Below are 17,694 nucleotides of genomic sequence, written 5' to 3' on the forward strand. Positions count from 1 at the left end.
TCATGTAGTTTTGCGCGAAATTAAAACAAACGAAACCAATCGCTTTGTGTGCAGATGTTAAGGGTATTTATACTGAAAATAATAAAGGAAATATTGAAAACAACTAAATCTACTATCGCTTGTCTATGTGAGCTTGGGATGACTTATTTTAAATAATGTGTTGAATTATAAGGTATTTAGTTAAGAGAACCTAGAACTGACTAGAATTATCTGTGAATAATGTTTCGCGCTATTAAGTTAACATTATTTAGAACAAAACTTTCTTTTCCATAATCTGCTACAGTGACTGAAGCATAACAGAGCAATTATGCAAACAGTGCACTCAGATTGCCTATTTCTATGACAAACTTTGTCTAAAATTAATGAAATCTACTCTTTAAGCTTTTAGTATACAGACAATGAAAATACGTAATACACCTGCATTAAAGACATGCGTACAAGACATTGTTATTGGAGTCTCATAAACAGCACATTCATACAAAAAAAACATGCTAATTACAGCATCACGAAGTATCGAGATGAGATGACAACTAGAACAACGTACAGTAATCAAAATGTATACTTTACATCATGTAATCTCTATTACTATTATGGGTGAATATCTTTCAAGATTATCTGTATCCGATTTAAAATGTATAAATAATTTTATTTATGTATTTGAGTTTCAAGTAAATAAGATGGATAAGAGGTCTGTCTAACTGACAGGGTTGCCTTAGCCGCGGAAATTACGTTGTGTTCGCTTCCTTATAGCTCAGCAACCTTGAGCCTACAGCTAGGATTACAACGTACGATTTGTTTGCTAATTTGGCTGTGATGCGGTGAGTTATTTTATGTACGACCTACTGATTCTACCTATATGTCTAAAACTCTAATGCTAAATTACTTCGAAATTTAATTTCATCATGTACCTAATCGATACTTAATTTTTATTCAGAGTAAACGTAATCAGCATGTGTATATATATATATTTGTATGTTGTGAATGTATTTACATAAGGAGAGTTGATACTTGATACATTTGATATGCGTGTACTATTACTTCGATCGTATTTTCGATTTATGTGTTCGGTTTACTTATATTTAGAGACTATTTTAAACGAAAATGATATTTTAAAATAGCTTAATAACCTTTTTTTGTGTAATTAAATACGACTATGCCACATCAGCTTATATTAGATGTCCGTACCAAACAACTCTTCAGATTCAGTTTGTTGTTGCATGTAAAGGATAATGATAAAAACAACAATACTTTTTCGCAAAATCATTATATACCATGAATAAACTGTAGTGACAATTTGTGAATTGCTACAGTTTTTTAAAGAAAAAAAAGATTCAATATTATATGTTATATTTGTTTAACTGGTACATATTTACTTCTTACATGTTTTCTATCGTCAACTTGGCTGCAATAGAAAATATCTTATTTTTCTATATATCAAATCTACTTGAACATAACTAAACAATGCTATGTTCTGGCATATACCTTCGTGTTATATGTTAATAGAAAAATAAGCCAGTTGGCTCTTAGCAACTACACACACGCACACACATATACACACGAGCACATAAAATGATGTACTTGTTTCTCTCGAGTGTAAACGTCGTAACAAGTGAAGTGCAAGTCTGTCCACAGGGGCTTCGTGTTGCACCAAATATGTAACAAGCGTACTGTATAATATACCAATGATTAAGTGTCTACTGGTTTGAATAGTTAAACAGTGTCTTACTATACGTTCAAATTAATGAATGAGGATGCTTGTTCACGTTGTTGAACAAAGTGGACTAAATATTGTAATGTCTTCAAAGTAGTTTGGATAATTAGGTGAAGATAGTAACGCTAACTACACAAAATCACTGATAAATCAAGTAACATCTATGTAGTTAATGCTATTCGATAAAGTGTTATATACAAATACATAAACATTAACATATATGGCTCGGGCAGTGTGAGAAGAAAGCGACAACAAATGCAAAGGTTTCTTAAGATCGTTGCAGAAGCAAAACGAAAAAAAAAAAAGATTCACCGTCAGCCAAAGATCCTGGAAGCTGATACATCCTTCGTATCTTGTTTGATATCCTGACAGAGCTTACATGTTTTGAATATTTTAGTTTCAATCTTGTCTTATAACAAAGGGTATGGTTACCTGGCATATAATTGCAACTGTTTTATGCTTCCGTTAAATTACGCGGAAACAAAAGCACAATGGAATAAATGTAAAGTGAAAGTTCAATGGATTAACTTAAATCCTATTTTTATATTTTATTTTCTGTGCTTTGAAGTTTTGTCTTTTTTAGAGCAAAGCCACATTAAGGTATCTCCTGTGTCCACCGCGGGAAATCAAACCCCAGATTTTAGTGTTGCGTGTCTGTGAAATGAACCCTGTCTCACCAGAGGACTCCTTTCTTTGAAAATAGCATGCTTGAATTATTTCTATAACGCACAACATGTTTATTTAGAAAACTTTATTCAGTTTTACTGATCTTCCAAATAGACTTTTTAAAAAAAACTTTGGTTTTGTTTGTTTGTTTGTTTTGGAATTTCGCACAAAGCTACTCGAGGGCTATCTGTGCTAGCCGTCCCTAATTTAGCAGTGTAAGACTAGAGGGAAGGCAGCTAGTCATCACCACCCACCGCCAACTCTTGGGCTACTCTTTTACCAACGAATAGTGGGATTGACCGTCACATTATACACCCCCACGGCTGGGAGGGCGAGTGTGTTTAGCGCGACGCGGGCGCGAACCCGCGACCCTCAGATTACGAGTCGCACGCCTTACGCGCTTGGCCATGCCAGGCCAAAACAAAAACAAAAAAACCCTTTGGTAATGTTAAACATAAATTGTCTCTTTTATATAATATTATTATGTTATAAGATTTAGTGCAAACGTCAACTTTAATACAATTGTTAAACGAAATAAATATCATTTTATTTTATCTAGTGATTGAAACATAGGTCTATCCTTTGGCAACAACTGTGCATGTAAACATATACCACAGTTATACAAGTCCGCGTTTCTATGCGACGCCACCTGCTGGTGGCGTGGACAGTACATTTAAAATAATAGACAACTAAAATTTCCATTCAAATTCCCTAGAAAACTCGCATCTTGAAAAACAAATGTCAAACGTCTATTGGTTTATACCATCACATTACAAGGTGATACACAGGGATAACAGGTAAGGCTGTTTGTTTGTTCGAGGGCTATCTGTGCTAGCCGTCCCTAATTTAGCAGTGTAAGACTAGAGGGAAGGGAACTAGTCATCACCAACCCCCGCAAACTCTTAGGCTACTCTTTACCAACGAATAGTGGGATTGATCATAACGTTATAACGTCCCCACGGCTGAAAAAGCGAGCATGTTTGGAGGTATAGGGATTCGAACCCACGACCCTTAGATTACGAGTCGAGTGCCTTAACCACCTGGCTACGTCGGGCCCATAAGTTTGGTGGAAATGTGAAAACATTTTAACTTTGTGAAAATTTCCTTACTTCCGATTTGAACCCGAGAACATTCGCACACTAATAAATGAACCGAATACTGTCCTCCTCTTCACCCACAGATTTCAAATAACATACTTTTTAACAGCTCAAACTGCTACATTCGTTTCGGTTTGTGGACCTGAGGATCCACGGTTGGCGCGTCTTACAGAAGAAAAAGTGTTTGTGTGCGTTTTTCTTATAGCAAAGCCACATACACTGAGGGAATGGAATTCCTAATCTTAGCGTTGTAAATCCGAAGACTTACTGCTGTCCCAGTAGGGGACCCGGAGAAAAAGAAATTGTTTTTTTTTTTTTGTGAGATGTGAATGATAGAGTAAAGACTGCTACTCAACTGCATTTACTACCAATTTCAAATTAGGGACATTTAATAAAGAGAGCCTGGTATAGCTTTGTGCGAATATCCAATATAATCAAAATAAAAAAGTATTTATGATTTATAATATAATTATAAAAATAGTTTGTAGCATTTAAAATATTTTTTATGTATTATTTCGATAAACTGTAACATTTTTATATATATTTTATTGCAAAATGTGAAAAGGTATGTGCTATATGCACAGTAAATATATATATATTTTATCTTCAGAAAAATAAATCTGAATTTGTGTATGGTAAATACAAGAAGACTGAAGGAATTCTATGTGTGTGTGTTTGATGTTAATCACAAAACGAGATAATGGGCTATTTTTACTGTGTCCAACACGGATATCGAAACCGATCTTTAGCGTCACAAGTCACTACTGAATTTAGTGCTGAGCCATTGGATGGAAACTCATGAAAAATGAGACGATACAAAACAGCACTAAAAAATAACCGAAAGGTTAACACTTTTCATCCCTATAACTATTTGGTTCTGCAAATTTTATGAACGAGTGACGAAAAACATTTTTCAATGAAAATTTCATTACACAGCTCTTTGAAGATGCGGTGCTTCAGGGCAACTATTTCGCACAAAGTTCAAACATTCCACAACAATTTTTAATACTTCTGCCAGTTTTGAAGGCAAGGTTTTTGTTGCCAACGCATGCCTGTGCAGAACACAGTGCATTACAATAATGTGTGGTGCATTAGCTTTCACCAGCGCACGAATACAACAAGCTGGCTTAGATTGGAAACGTCAGTGGTCTCGTCGAGTTGAAGGCTGAATTTTGCTGGGCTTGAAATCAGATCTGCAACTACTTGACCTAAGATGTCATCGTTCATGTCATCTATTCTGCTGCTGATGGTGTCATTTGAGAGAGGAATTTGGGATAACTTATTTTCAGCAGCTTTTCCCAACATGAAATTCGCCATCTTCAACGCAGCTGGTTTTACGAGTGCTTCACCAATGGTGTGTGGTTTTCCCTGCTTTGCGATCAAGTACGCAACTTCGGACGATGCTGTGAGGATCGGTTTGTCGATGGGTACAAAGCCGAGAACAGGCAAAGTAGCCTTTTCATCGAACCTGGCTCTCTTTACCTTGAATTCAGCAATTGTTGTGTTCTTGTATTTCCCATCTTCATGCAACTTTAGGGAGTGTTCTCTTAGTTTTGCCGGTGCTAGACTAGAATCGCTCAACTTGGCATTGCAAATCATGCATTGAGGACGCTGACTCCCATCATGTTCCGTTATACACGTGAATTCATATTGTACGTATTCGTCCGACCACTTTCTGTTTTTGCTTGACATAGTTAGTATGAAGGGATTGAAAGATTAGGAAAAAATCACAAATGACGCACAATTACTACAGTCATAAGTCGACTGCTAAGCGCACAAAGTTCTCTGCAACATAGATATTAAGGCCAAGTGATGTGACGTGATCAGCCGCAGCCAATGATGGCCAAGTGTAGCATGACGTCACGAATCATACGAGTGGGGTGAACGGAACACAATGTGTGTGTCTTGACCTCCGCCGAAAACCTGAGACGGACTCACCAAGCCCCTGGGGTTAGAATGAACCCAGGTTAAGAGCCACTGGTCTAGAATGTCTAGGTGGAACTCGAACACATTCGAGCACGACGTGGGAAGGAAGTTGGTAGTTACATATGGAAACACAATCAGATCTGTAAGGTTCTAGAGTAGTAAGCTGTTGTGTAGTAAGTACGCGGAGGAATATGTAACAGGATATGGAGTATGAAAGCAACGAGATTGTAAACAAAGGAAGCATTCTGAGGAAGAGAAATAATATCAGTTTATGACGGGGATTTACACCTAGCATTAAATGAGAGGTAAGTATCGACCTTACATCACAATTAGTGTTTCATCTGAGATTGTTTTAACTGGACAACGACCCAATATGATGCTTAAAAGCTAATATTAGAGCTTACTGTACCATGGGAAGAAAACATTATATTGGCCCATGAGAGAAAGTTGCTTTGATATGGAGAGCTTGTTGGGAATTTGTGCTAAAGGCTGAAGTTGTGAGATATTTGCAGTGGAAGCACGATTTGTAGGTCACTCTACAATATATTTCTTGAGGAGAGTAGGAATAGTGCATTAATAATGCAAGGTCTGGCTGCTAAGAAGCTCTCAGTTTATTTGGAACTAGCAAAATAAGGACTGGTGGTGTCTGATGCTCAGTGGTGCCATTCGTTTGCTGATGGGATAGGACATGGGTGCTATACTGGAATACACCCCAAAATAGCGACATTCACGGTTTCCAACTGGTGACCTGAGTGATGTAACGTATTTGTTATACATTTATTTTAATATCTATGTTTATTTCATTTTAATGTATATTTAGAAATGCACATAACATAACTAGAAATGCAATAACCATTTTGTGAGAGCTACGGTAGAAAGTTACCAATTCTTACAGAATTGACAGTGAAATATTTTTAACTGCTTTAGCAAAAATTGATAACACTGGGAGTTTTAAAAACATAATTTTTATAAAACTAATCAAGTAACTGTTTTAATGAAAAAATGATTTGTTTATTTTGTTACAAAACAAACAACATTTAGTGTTTTTTTGTTGAGAGAGAGTGAATTAAACCTAAATAGGTTAGAAAACATAAAGTATTTGCAAACAAATTACTGATTTGATTAAATTCGAAACACGTTTTTTACAGAAAGCTTTACCAAAAGAATAAAAATATATAGTTCTTTAACTATTAAGATAGTCTGACTTTACATGGAAAATAATTCATTATATCTGTTTATACAAAATGTATATATATATGTTCATGAGTATTAACTTGAGATATTTGCTTTTTCAACAGAGACGCTAAAAAACATTTTAACCTGGACCCCTTCTGTAAGGGCCCGGCATGGCCAAGCGCGTTAAGGCGTGCGACTCGTAATCTGAGGGTCGCGGGTTCGCATCCGCGTCGCGCCAAACATGTTCGCCCTTTCAGCCGTGGGGGCGTTATAATGTGACGGTCAATCCCACTATTCGTTGGTAAAAGAGTAGCCCAAGAGTTGGCGGTGGGTGGTGATGACTAGCTGCCTTCCCTCTAGTCTTACACTGCTAAATTAGGGACGGCTAGCACAGATAGCCCTCGAGTAGCTTTGTGCGAAATTCCAAAACAAACAAACAAACAAATCTTCTGTAAGTTGATAAAGTAGGACGTAAATGTACGTTGTCAATAAATCTTTTGTAAAACAGGCCGGGAGCGGCCTTGGAGATACTGTGGATGGTTGTGTATGAGGAATCCAAGATTCGAACTGTGATATGCTAATGTACACTCTCTGCACTTTGAAGTTGTGTGAGCGTTATAACCGTACTAGCCAATTCTGCTATTCAGAAAAAAAAGTGTCTATATAGGCGGCGGGTGTTGGTGAGATATCTCTATGGTTAGCAGTTTGATGTTAAAGATAGCATTATCTGAAACATGGAGTCCGAGACTTTTGGCTATTCAGCTATGTGTCGTATAAGGTGTCATTTAGCCTGAAATACCAAATAGTTTTGTAATTATTGAAATAGAAGATATTGTAGTAAAGTTAGCTTTTGTTAGCAAAGTAACACAAAAAATTAAAACAATAAAAGAAGAAAATCGAATATTCTGAAGATTCAACTAATTTAAGTGAAACGTTTGGAAGATTTCTTTATATTTTACGTCAGTATTAACTTCTAACATTGTTGTCTGACATGAATGATTAATGCAACATTCTTCTCGTCTATTATACTCTGGTCTCTTTCTTTATCTTATTATGATTCTTAGAAAAGTGGCAACAGCTTTCATTTTTTTTTTTTTTTTGTGCAACGCTACATAATGTCCACTATGGAGGATTTAAGCGTTGTAACTCCCTAAACTGATGGCAATCTTACCGGGGATCAAACTTTTAGAAAGCAAGGTATATAAGTCTAACAATAACATCATAAAATATTAAAAAAAATCGCTATAGCAGTTATTTACTGGTAATGAAAATAGTAGTGACTTAAGAATGGATTTTAAGCGGTCCTTGCTTCTTAGGTTGAAATTTTGTTATTGGGCTTTTCGTCTTATGAAGGTTTGTCAAACTTCTAATAGATAATTAGAAATTGTAATTGCGAGTCAGCTATAAAGACCGACACACTCTGTATGTTCTTATAACTTTATGAGTCAGGCACAATGTATACAGTACATTTTCTGTAAACAAGCGAGTAGTTAACTTTTGTGCTCTTTATTCATAAGATTTCCATATGTTGATAACACTCTGTCATTATAAGAATATTTTTTTCTAGTCTTTAAATGCGTTAATTGTTTTCCTAGGTGTTTATGCAGTACTATAACAGAGTTATTAGAAAAACAAAGAGCGAATGCTTATGGCCTGAATATATCTGGCTAACTATATAAAAACGTGCATCATTTGGATAGTTTCAAGTAATCTATTTATTTCACTACAATTAATTCATTTGCTTACTTATAGAGTTTTTAAAGTTTTACGTTAATTATAATAAATTATTTGTATCTGATCAAGTAAATACACTATTCTAACTGAAGAGAACGTGTTACATGCATTGAAACATGCCTTATGAACTGTCGTGTACACACGAATATGGCTAGTGTGTTTCTCATCTTAGCAATCCGTTATTTTTTTAAACAGATAACTGCATTCCATTTGTTTGCTAATAGTTAAAGCACGAAGCTACATAACGGGTTATCTTTGCTAACCCAGTTTGAAGGGCTATAAGCCTTTAGGTTGACCGCTAAACCACTAGAGAGGGGAAATAAATGGAAACATTTGTTTATTTTGTTACTACAATAAAAGCATTACATACGTAATTTACGAGAATAGGTGTTTTTCTAACAATTTACGTCCCCCAGTGGCACAGCCCCATGTCTGAGGGCTTACAACGCAAGAAGCCAGGTTTCCACACCCGTAATGGGCATATTACAGATACCTCATTGTGTATATTTGTGCTAAAATAGAAACAAACATATTCACAACTTATTTTTTGTAGAGTTTACATATTGAAGAAAATGCTAAACGTATTTTTTGTTCTATACTCTACAGTTATGACTGGCAAGGATGTTTTTCTTCTTTTTCTCTTGTGCGGTTTTCTTTGTAACATTTTACTTTCGGGGAAATTCAACCTCTTAACTGCAGGACACTGATATCTGCTGTTGGAGGGGGACTAAATACATTTTACTACATACATAAACCAGAATAATGGAGGGTTCTATACAGAAAAGTGTGACTTCAAATCACTAAAAAACAGTGGTCAACCTTAGTGTGAATGTTTTGTTCTTCGACATTTTAAAAATCTCTGTAAACAATTGGTCTGATTTGTGTAGAAATCTGCTGTGATGAATTAAGACTACTACGTAAACCGCGTGGGTATAAAAAATGTTCCATGTTCAAAATGACAACACTTGCTTGCAAGAAGAAATAAAGGAAAAAATGGTATAAAGACGTCTAATCTTGAACAATCGTTGCTTTAAATTACAGTTACCAACAGATGCTGTTATATTTCAACTATAGCAAGAACACATCTTGCCATTGTTGATTTTTGTCCTTTAAATTTCTTTGGCTCTCGCGAGGTTTTTTGTTCTTATCTACATCTGAAGCTACAATGTTTCACAGTTTGAATGATTCTGAGAATTTTTTTTTGAAAATTGCATATCGCTATTTGTTCTGTTCCGACAACAACGTTGAATTCAGGAGCGAATTTCTTCAATGTCTGTGTATTAATTAGCTAAATAATGAATTATTTTGCTCTGTTCACTGAGGAGAACCAAACCCCGGATTTCAGCCTTGTAAATCTGTAAATTTACCGTTGATCTTTCGGGATGCATGCGATGAAATTATTAGGACGGTTATATGTCACTCATACAATCATAATAAATTCTTATGAGGGTGTAGATCATTAGGTGTATATTTATGTGTAGTAGGTTTATGTATTTTCTGTCACTAGCAGCCGTTTCCTAAATGAGTAAGACTGAAATACTGAAACAAAACTCAACCGTGATCAAGTTTAGCTGGTTTTCAATACTATGTTGGATCACGAAAGACAAAGTTTTGAAAATATGTGTAGGACCACCCAAGGTGCGGGATCTGACATGGTTAGGTGGTTAGGGCGTTTGACTTGCAATCTGAGAGTCACGTGTTTGAACCTTCTCCCACCATACATACTCACTCTTTCAGCCGGGGGTTCGTTATAATAATACGGTCATTCCTACTGTTTGTGATCACGAGAAACCCACTTCAAGTAAAACCCACTCTTGTATCTCAAGACGGCTGATATGGGTATTAAAACTTTTACTAAAATAAAGTAGAGAAAACCGTTTCGACCTTTTTAGGTCATCTTCAGGTTAACCTTTATTTTAATAAAAGTTTTAATATCCATACCACTCGTCTTGAGATACATTCTCACTCGTCGTTGATAAAAGAGTAACCTGAGAGTGGGTAGGCGATGATGAATAGCTGCCATCCCTCTAGTCTTTCGCTACTAAATTACGGAAAGTTAGCACAGATATCTCCCATGTAACTTTGCGTGAAATTCAAAACAAACAAACTCAAAGTGCAGGAGTAATAGCACGATTTTAGGAGATATTGCGTGTGATAACACACTAAACAATACTGGATTTTATTTTCAAATGTTCCATTCTAAACTGGATCGATGCAGGATCTCAATGGTTTTCCCATTTTCTTTTTTCTTTCTTAACACCCATTGGTGTTCAGCTGTATACTTGATGACTTATAATAACTGAAACTTGGGATTCGACCCCTATTATGGACACACCGCTATTAACTCCTTGTGTGTCGTTGCGCTTAACAACAAACAAATTAGATGAAACAATGTGGCTCAGGAACAGATTGGCAAAATATTTGTTCAGTCTTACTGTGATGCTTCATTAGATTTGTTACCCTATGTCTTAACACTAAATAAAGATCAACAACCGGAAGGACAAATTGATTTATTTTGCGCTAACCAAAATTAGATGCGTATACTATTTGTTAATTTACTGTTGTTTTCTATAACAATATTGGTTATACTGATTAGCATATCATATGTAATTAGTTTTAATTTTCATTTGTCGTTGATTATTGTACTTTCATTAAAATAAAATATTCGGTACTGTTTATTTAGTATTTGTATTTACGTCTAACTGAAATCTCCTAAGCTGGTCGAACCTTGTGAGGTACTATTGGAATTATGATTGGAAATATTGTTAACAGTCTGGGTACTCAATTGATGAAAAATGTATTCTAATCTTTATAAGTAGAAACGTAAGAAAAGTATATTTAATTAATTATACTCTAGACCAGTTTAATTTTTAATCTCGCTCTAAGCACATTGCTTACTCTGGTTGGAGGTTAAAATTATATATTTTATCAATAGTTTGGATGTGAGTGCACATAAAAGGCTTATTATTAGAACACTTCATAAATATTTAAATAGGCCATCTTTCTTTTGATAAACGCGGGTTAGAGAGTCAATTACGTTCAACTTCGTATAATTATTATAAAACATAAATATTCGTTAATTCTCAAATATCTACTATCAAATATCAAATATGAAGTACGGTTAAAACGGATACTCTTCATGTAGCTTTGTGTGAAATTCAAAACAAATAAATAAGTAACAAATATATACCAAAAACACTTTATCTTCTTCCTACATTTTTGTGAATAATTATGAACACTGATCCATGAAACTAACATTATTGTGAATAACGATTTCCAAGTTTTATTGTGCTTGAATCGTAAGCTATTCAAACTTTCCATGCAAACTGTCGCTGTTAATTTGTCACTCAGTTTTCGCTTGAAGGGAGAGTTCTTTCAATTAAATCGTTAATTAATTCCGCCTGCTTTGAATCTAGTTCTAAATCATTTTTAAGTAACTATATATTTGTTGCTTAATTATATAAAGGATAAAAACGACAATCGTCTTTAAAATAATGTCGTTGGTCCAATGAAGATGTTCTTATCATTATTGTACCTTTCTATGATTGATAGGCATTTGGCAAATAGATTGGCTTTGCTCAGTTTATTCTTACCTGCCTATATATAGTGACATATTCTCCAGTTATGGCTGTGAATATTTGATTCAGTCTTAGAGCAGGTATACCTTAAGATTGCGACAAACCAAAACCGACATTTAGCTAGGGCCCTGCATGGCCAAGCGTGTTAAGGTGTGCGACTCGTAATCTGAGGGTCGCGGGTTCGCATCCCCGTCGTGCCAAATATGAGCATATTAGTTTATCTTTATGTATGCATCTATTTTAAATTGAAAACCTGCACAACGCATGTAGGCTTACATGTATTATGATATTATTACTAGTACTTACTTTTGTTTTACTATTTATGTCAATATACCCATTTATACACAACAGGTATTAGAAATTAATTTTGGAAAGATCTTATTAACAAGAAAGTTTTTGGTAAAATAAATAAAAGTATTTAGGGAAGTATATCACTAAATTAACAAAAAAAAAAATAGTGGCGCGAGCACCAATGTAATTATTTTATGAAAAAGTGTAGAACAAGATGTGATTGGTCAGCCTAAATTTTTCTCGTGTTGGTTAAAGCGTCTTTCTAGTTGGCAAGAAAGGCATTGGTCTTTGGTGCTGTTGGGATTGGTTTTCAACTTGAAAATAAATAAGAATAAAATTGAAACGGAAAACTAAAAAAAACACACAAAAACACTTATTTAAAGAAAGTTTACTGAATTAGATATTAGACATATCAGTAAGAGAATAATAAAAAACAATTTTCGTAAGACTCACTCTTGTGTGATTTAGGACAGAATTTAAATTTTAATCTAATCTCTTCTGATGTAGTTGTTTCATTGAAAAGATGGTTTGCGAAGTTATTAATGATACTAAGCAATTCACTAAACTTTATTTTATAATCATTGTATTTATTTAAATTTATCATTTAAGACACATAGCTGATCAATTTAGCTAATCAACTCATTTTGACAGAAAAAATAAAATATTAACCTAATTCCCCATTGGTACAGCGATATGTCTGCAGCCTTAAAATAATAGAAACCGGGTTTCAATACTCGTGGTGAGTCAAGTATTGATAGCTGAGCTTTGTGCTTAAGTGCAAACACATTTTGACTTTAAGGATTAAGATTTTCATATTATCCAATCATGTAGAAGGTTTTTTTTATTACTATTTTAGAACTTATTAATCTTAATTACTATCTTTCTGTTACCCCGAGTCAAATACCACAGACTGAATATTCATTTGTGATATTTCAAAGATATTTACTAAATATAATCACTGGTGGTATTTGACATTCACTAAATATAATCACTTTTGACATTTGATATAGTTACTACACCATATAGCCAAAAGTATGTGGACACCTCTTCTAATTAGAGGATTCAGCTACTTCAGTCACACCCATTGCTAACATGTGCATAAAATTAAGCATACAGCCATGTAATCTCCATAGACAAACATTAGCAGTAGAATGGGTCGTACTGAAGAACTCAGTGACTTTTAACTTAGCACTATCATAGGATGCTACCTTTCCAACAAGTCAGTTCGTCAAATTTTTGCCCTGCTGGAGTTGCCCCGGTCAACTGTAAGTGCTGTTATTATAAAGTGGAAACGTCTATGAGCAACAACAGCTCAGCCACGAAGCTGTAGGCTACGCAAGCTCACAGAACGGGACCGCCGAGTGCTGCTGCGCGTTAAAATCGTCTGTTTACAGTTACAAAACTCGCTATCGAATTCCAAACTGCCTCTGAAAGCAACGTCAACACAAGAACTGTTCGACGGGAGCTTCATGAAATGGGTTTCCACGGCTGAACAGCTGCACACAACCCTAATATCACCATGTGCAATGCCAAACATTGGCTGGAATGGTGTAAAGCACAACACCATTGGAGCAGTGGAAGCGCGTTCTCTAGAGTAACGAATCACCCTTCACTATCTGGTATCTGACGGACGAATCTGGATTTGGCAGATTCCAGGAGAAGGCTATCTGTCTGAATGCATAGTGCCAACTGTAAAGTTTTGTGGAGGAGGAATAATGATCTGGGGTTGTTTTTCATGGTTTGGGCTAGACTCCTTAGTTCCAGTGAAGGGGAATCTCAATGCTACAGCACACAATGACATTCTAGAGAATTGTGTGCTTTCAACTTTGTGGCAACAGTTTGGGGAAGGCCTTTTTTTGTTTCAGCATGACAATGCTTTGTGCACAAAGCGATGTCCATAAAGACATGGTTTGTCGAAGTTGGTGTGGAAGAACTTGACTGGCCTGCACAGAGCCCTGACCTCAATCTCATCGAACACCTTTGGGATGAATTGTAACACCGACTGCGAGCCAGGCTTTCTTGTCCGACATCAGTGCTCGACCTCACTAATGCCCTTGTAGAGAATCAACGCAGCCATATGCCAAACTCTAGTGAAAGACTTTTTCAGAAGAGTAGAGGCTGTTATAGCAGCAAAGGGGGACCATTTCCATGATTTTGGAATGAGATGTTCAACAAGCACATATGGGTATGATGGTCGGGTGTCCACGTACTTCTGGCCATATAGTGTAAAATATAATCACTTGTGATATATTTGACACAGTTACATATTATAGTCGTCATATTTTTATGTATTATTCACTTTATCCCGAACGAGACTCCTATTTTTTATGTTACACACGTTACGTATTTCTATTTAAAATAACAGAAAATCTGAATTTTAACTTAGAAGTTAATTAACTATCGATATGTATCAAATTTATGATATTTGCCAACAAGATTGATACATACAATTTTTTTCTTAATACAATTATATTTTACTACACAAAGAACAATACAATTTATAATAACGGATATGACAAATAGTTATTAGAAATAATGATTTATATAGAATGGTTTTGTAAACTTACAGACAATACTGAGTCTTATATTCGGTCTAGAATTGAATATTTTATGGACGATCCAATTCCACGATGATCAAGTTAATTCTGAGTTGATACTTTCACACTTCGCTTAAGCTATCTAGCTTAGTTGGCCTCACACCACTTATAAGTTTGCTTTTTACCAAGGAATATACTTTACGTTCTCGTCGTAGAAATACAAACAACCGAAGTTAATTCACTGAAGTTAAAAAGTTTATAATGTTTGAAAGCTATAAACGTTCCTCGTCAGATTCTGTAGTTTTTCTGATTATTAGCCGTGAATCATAATTATAGCTTCTGAGGCCTGTAGAACGTTAACTATAGTTGACCAATAATAATCTGTTACTGTTTCTCGGCTAGCCGCTTTTATACCAATCACGCGAGATTCTAGAATGTTCAACAATGTTCGATCACGCTAGCGTTTTTGTATAACAAATATTGGTGAATCTTCCTCCTAAGAATCTTCTACAAAGTTACAGAACAAACAGGACTTATGCAACACACATCCAACAATATATGTCACATGCATCACACTGAAACACACTTAGGTATTAAAATAAACGGCGAACGGTAAATCTGTTACACAGTCAACACAGTTACTAATATAGAGTTTTAACATGCATTACCTATTGTTGGCACAATTTTATGGCACTATGAAATCTTTTTTCTATATATTTCTTCATTTTCTATAAAATATCCTTGTAACTAGAGACATCAGATACTAAGGTTTTATAGAAATTTTGGTTATTATACAGACTCGTATCTTAGTCACTAAATCTGACCAATATTTCTAGTCTTTTATTATTTAGAAACTACATACTTTTTTTTTTACTTTTTATTTTAAAAATTATGAAATCAACTTACAGAAGGTGTCAACTGTTTTTCCTTCTTCATTTTCCTGTGATACTCATCACAGTATTCATCTTCATGAAGACTAAACTCGGCCATTGGAGGAGAACCTTGAGTTAAACTAGTCTTTAATTAAAGAAAAGGTTTCATAAATGTTAGCTGATCATCAAAATTCAAAGGCAAAATTTTCTAATTTCTGATACTGGTTGTACAATTAAATACGATAAACAAGGTATCTCCTACAGAATTGTGAGAGTCTCTCGTGGTTAAACAGTGACGACTAACTCCTTTCTTAACTAAAGTGCAGTACAGGACACATTGTTACTGTGTTCTGGTCAACAGCAAGTGCATGTACAGATAAAGCAGTATAAACCTTTTACACAGCGTTATCTAGGTTTTGGCCTTTGTATCAGAAAAAAGATATTTCCATATTATCCTTTTGGATGAAAATATATTGAAATTCGTACAAAGATGTGTTTTGGTGCATGCGTAATATTACCATTAAGACGAATTTGTATATTATAAAATGAAAAAAAATGTTTTATATTCTTGATAACTTGTATAAACATGACTAAATGCTCCTGAAAATGAGTCCAGACTGTGAAGAATTAGTTTAACTAAGCAAAAACTCTGGAAATTAGTTCAAAATGTGATTTTTTTTTACATTTAATTGGTATATGCTACATTAAGTAAGCTTTATGAAGGCTAAAGATTAAACTATACGGATATAAACGTAATCAACAGTGGAGTGGTTGACCCTCACTCTATCACCATTAGTTTTTTGTTGTGTTGTTGTTTTTGTGTGAATGTATTATTTTGTGAGCATGTTTTCGTTGCAAAGAAAAAATTTCTATTTTTTTGGAAATAATTACCTCAGCCGACCCCAAAATAAACAGGGTTCTTTCCTATTCTCAGTGAGAGTGATCTCAAAACAATCATTAATTTGTTTGTTTTGTTTGCTCTAGAACAAATTCACTCTCGAATTTCTGCTGTGTTCTTTGCAGGAAATCGAAATCCAGACCTTCCACCGTTCCATCGAGGGACATATTAATTAAAACCTGATATCTATATTTACTGTGTGGAAAATATATATATTTATATATCGACAGACAGCCAAACGAAATCACCACAATTTCCGCTGTATTTTTATTGTTTGTCGGGAGAGGAATGTAAAAGATGATGTATGGTTAAATACATATAGTTGATACAATAAGTCAGAAACTATAGAAGTGATTTTTAAGCGAGTACATTCTGAAACTTCTTTCATATGCGGTGTTATAATAAACCTGTCTGCAATCACTGGTGTTTAAAAATTAAAATCCAAAAGGTCTCACAGTAAAGTTAACAAATTCTGCATTTGTTTCTTTATACTGTTTACTTTGAAACACCTAACTATATAATTTAACATTTTGCAAAATTCAAATTAATGACTGTTAACAGTTGATCGACTTAAAAGGCCTTAAAAACGACACTGATTTACAGAATAATAAAACAGGTTGTTGACTTTACTTACAGTTTACTGGGATTAACAAATAAGAAAAATCATAATAACGAAACGGCGGTATTCATACATTACTTTGTTTTCGCACATCACAACCTCGCTGAACCAATGAGAATACCACGACGTGGTGATTAGAATACCCATCTCACAACATGAATGGTGCAGGTTTGAATCCCATCCCCGAACAACTTCGTCCCTCTGCGACCCCAAAATTCAAAGCTTAAATTTATTTTCAGGCAAACCACGTACCCTCAAATTCACAATTTTGCGTTAAGAGGTGATACAAGTGTATCGATACGTAATCCCATACGATATGATTTATATATCTTCACGAAATTTGACAAGTTTTCAGTAAACATTATAAATCTTTTGTAAAAAAAGAAATAATAATAATTTGTAATGAAGTATTTTTGATAAAAATTAATGATTCAATTAAGAAAGATAAGTATTAAGCACTACATGTTGTCTTCATTAGTTTTATCAAAAACATTACATGTAAACTAACATAAATGAACAATAACAAAATAGATAGACAGATATTAACTTGTTTATTTTATTTCTATTACCAGCTGCCATTTAGTTGACC

This window comes from Tachypleus tridentatus, chromosome 6 (genome assembly GCF_004210375.1).
Source record: "Tachypleus tridentatus isolate NWPU-2018 chromosome 6, ASM421037v1, whole genome shotgun sequence".
NCBI lineage: Eukaryota > Metazoa > Arthropoda > Merostomata > Xiphosura > Limulidae > Tachypleus > Tachypleus tridentatus.